Here is a 4345-nt window from a genome sequence, read left to right as displayed (position 1 = left end):
ATGTTGAGGAAAGAGAGGTGTCACGGAAGAACTCTCTCTCTCTCCCCCTTTCTCTGCAAAAAGCAGAGGAGAGTAGCAGTACTCTCTCTCTCTCTAGAAATGAGTGCTGCAATTTTTAGAGAGAGAGATTTATTGATGGGTCCAACCAGTGGTGAGCTCAGTATTGGTAAATTGTAAATTATTTCCCATTTTTTAGTAAACTTCCCGACCAAGTTTTTAGGTCCACGAGAAGTGGAAATTTAGGTATCAAGGTTTTGGTGAGTTCGCCACCTCACTTTTATTTACATGAGTCCTCTTTCCAAAATCCAATTTAGATTATAGATAGATTTCTTAAGGAAAATTGTTTCATGCCACAAGACCGTGTTTCTATATTTGAGGTTCCCGTAGTATAAAGCATCCATATTAAAGATAGATGCAAATAAGTGGTCTATTTAAAAACAATTGAAACTATCTATCGATCCAAATATTTTCTTAATAGAATTGTTATTTTTAATATAAAAAAAAATCATATTCATGATCTCTATGTTAGAGCTTACATGTCCTTAAAAATTAAGTCCAAAAATACATCTCAAAATAGATTTTTAAGAGGTGACTCATTTCTACATAGACTCATAGAAATTGTGTTAAAAAATTAAAGATTTGTTCAAAAATTAAAGATTTAATAATGGACTTGGTTTCTATACGGCCAAGCCCGCATATGTAGAAATGCGGGCCTATTAATAAATCTATTTTTGAGATGGATTTTTGTACTTAGTTTTTAAGAACATGTAATCTCTAACATGGAAATCATGAATATAAAAAAATAAGTAAATTTTAAAAATTAAAATAATAATTCTAGTAAAAAAACATTTGGACCGTTAGTTTCCATTGTTTTTAAATGGAACACCTACTTTCATCCATCTTTAAGATGGATGCTTTGCACTTTTTGAACCGCATATGTAGTCATGCTGTTCAGCCCACATGAAACAATTTCCCTTTAAGGATCTCGAACATGGTGAACATGAACATAAAAAAGGATGAGTTTCTATAGGGCCTAGGCTTTATGTAAACAAAACAAAGTATCACCTCAAATCATCATTTAGAAAGCACTTTTAGCATCGGATATCTTCATGGTGGCTCTAAAATTAATTTTCATCACCTGTAATAAAATTTGAAACTAAAAAAATGGTATAGATCTTATGGATCTGTGAACACTTATTGTTAGGGCGAAGTAAATGGTCTAGATGATTTGTTGCAATATACATTATTTTTAAAATTTGAACAACCGACTTTTTTTTGCACAACCAAAATGTTCAAGGTGAGGTGATTGATCTAAAGATTTTTCAACACTTGAATAGCAATTTTTGATGAGTTTTTCCTTATTTTGATAAGGATGTAGCGTTATCAAACCATTTCATATAAAATATATATCTTTTTAAAAATAGTAAATAGTTTTTTTTGACATATTTTTAGTGCCATTTATATCAAATCTCAAAGGGACACAACATTTCCACTTCCATCTTTAAGATAGACGTTCGATAGGAAAGAGGCTGGGGTCGTGATGGTAGTATCCCCACACCCAGTTACCATATCGTGGTATCTATTTACCGCTGACACCCCCAATTAACACCTTCAAAATGTAACTCCCTAATCTATTGAAAAAATCGGGTAGGGGCCTGTCTTCTCTACTGAATTACCCAATATATATATATATATATATATATATATATATAGTTGATACGTAGGGGGTACTCATATGTGAAATTGCGTTCCCGATGCATGCTGCACTTTTCCAATTGGGCATGGTTTCTATGAGGTCAGCCCGCATAATGTAGAAATGCGGGCTTGAAAAAAAAATATTTTTAAAAAATAATTTGATCTTAATTTTTAGATAATATATAATTTTTAACATGGAGATCATGAATATGAAACAAACAAAAAATTTGAAAACTAAAAATAATAGTTATATTAAGAAAACATTTGGCCCGTTAGTTGCACTTGTTTTTAGATGGACTACCTATTTGCATCTACCTTTGAAGATGGATTCTTAATACCTCTGGATCGCATATTGTAGAAATGCGGTCTAGCCCACATGAAACAATTTTCCTTTCTAATTTAAGATGAGACATATAATACTACATTGAAAAGATAAATGATTCTATAAGACCCTCCCCCACCCATGTATGTAGAACCCCAAACGATCATCATTAAATTTGGCACGAATCTATAAAAAAGTCAAGTCTCATACTCATGTGATAACTTTTCTAGAGATCCGTACTAACTTTAATGGTGATCCTCTGGGGTCCTACGTCCATGGTTTGGAGAGGGTACTATTGGATCATTGCTCTATTAAAAAACCCAAAATATTTTGTGCTCTCGTGGGATTACATTCTTCATGTACTCCTTTGGGAAAAACCCATCCTAAGATATTGGGTTTTGGGGATATAACCTCTTCAACCAATAGATTAGTCTCAATAAAAATTTCAAGTTGCACTTGTCTTTGCACTCGAAGAAAATCGTGTCTCGAGACCGAATGGCGAATGTCAAATTTTTTAAGATGAGAGCTGAGTGTAAAAAAAGCTTTTTAGTTCAAAATTTCTCTTTTGAAGATAATCATCTAGTGATTTTTAAGTGGTACCTAAAATATAAGATTGAGAAATTCCCCCAAAATATATTATCTCCACAAAGAAGCAGATATACAATAGATTGTGAATTGTAGCAAATAAAATCATAACTTCACAGCCCAATCAAGTCATTCACTCTTTAAAGCATCTTCTCTTTCAAAGATATACTTCAACCATTTGTGTAATATAAGATAAATAATACCTAGGAGTTGAAGAGAAATATCCAAATAACTTGTTTTAGTCTTTTCAAATTCAATGATCCATATTTGTAGCAATGAAATACTATTGTTATATTCATGGATCATTAGTATAATTCATCCTTAGAATCATTAGCTTCTATTATGTCAATATTAATTGTGACCATAACATAGGCATTAGAAAAATGATCATTCCTCAACCCTAAGTCCTAAACAATTATTTAAAAATCGCAGGCTCAGATTGGAATTGTCTGAGCCGACATAGAAATTGTTGGGAACTGGTATTGGTCCTCGACACATCACAGTATGGGGAATTGGGTGATTCCTACTAGAACTGACCTGTTCTTCGAGAGAACCAACCGGTAATGTGAGGGAACTAGGGACCTAGTTTAATTATATTTTTCTAGTTTTTTAGTTTTTGTGGGCTGATTATATCTGTTGGATTGCCAATCTAGAAAAGTTTCTTAAATGGTTTGTACACCTGACCAATCCAGGTTCTTAACTTGATTCTAATGATCAGTGGTAAGTAAAGTTGAGGCTTATTTTAAATGCATGGTGGATGCTTCACTTTTGATTCTCAATTGAGCAATGGTGTGAGATCTCTCTTTCTCTCTCTCTGAATTGGAGTGAGGTTGTGCAGTTTCTTTTTCTCTCTAAAAAACCTTAGAATTCAAAATGTCATAGAAAGAAAAAACCTTAGAATTCAAAATGTCATAGAAAGGATAGACAAATGTAAAAAGAAATGAAATAACCAAATAATGTAAAAAGGAAAAATAAATAATTCAAAGTTCAAAAGGAAGAAACAAAGATAATTTAAAATTAACAAAAGATATGAGACCAGAGCTTCTTTTTGGCACTATACAAATAAAAACTTTTCCATTTTCAATGAAACATCAACTCCATGTTTTGTATTGGTCTTTGCTTCAGACATGTAAGAGAGAGAAAGAAAGGACAGCTCACCAAAGAGAAAGGAGTTAAGAAAGAAAAGACATAGTTAGAAAGAAGAGTTTTAGGGAGAGAAATGAGTTTAGAGGGAGAGAAAGGTCACATTTAGAGAGAACATGTAGAGAAGAACAAAAAAAAACATCGATCTCAATTAGTTGAGAAAAGTTTTGACGATAATAACATAGAGAAGAAAAAAAGATACACTTAGATGTAGGAGTTAGAGAGAGAGAGAAAAAAAATACATGATTCGATAGAGAAATGACACAATTAAGAAAAAAAAAAAGAGTTTTAGACAGAAAAATGAACTCGGAAGAGAAAGTACCAATTACAGGGAGTTGCCCTTGAAAAAATATTTACCCTTGCAACTTTGGAGAGAATAAACAATATGTAAAATTAAAAAAAAGAAAAAGAGTAATGATCCTATGAGACCCTCCCACACCCATGTGTGTAAGACTCCAAAAGATCACCATTAAATTTGACGCAGATCTCTATAAAAGTTATCACATGAGTGTGGTAACTTTTCTACGGATATGTGCCAAATTTAACAGCGATCCTTTGGGTCCTATAGTATGGGACTTGATTTTTCTAGAGATCTGTGCT

Source organism: Amborella trichopoda, chromosome 5 (genome assembly GCF_054954075.1).
Source record: "Amborella trichopoda isolate Santa Cruz 75 chromosome 5, AtrichopodaSantaCruz75HAP2 v2.0, whole genome shotgun sequence".
In the NCBI taxonomy this organism is placed as follows: Eukaryota; Viridiplantae; Streptophyta; class Magnoliopsida; order Amborellales; family Amborellaceae; genus Amborella; species Amborella trichopoda.
Note: the sequence above shows the minus strand (reverse complement) of the source record.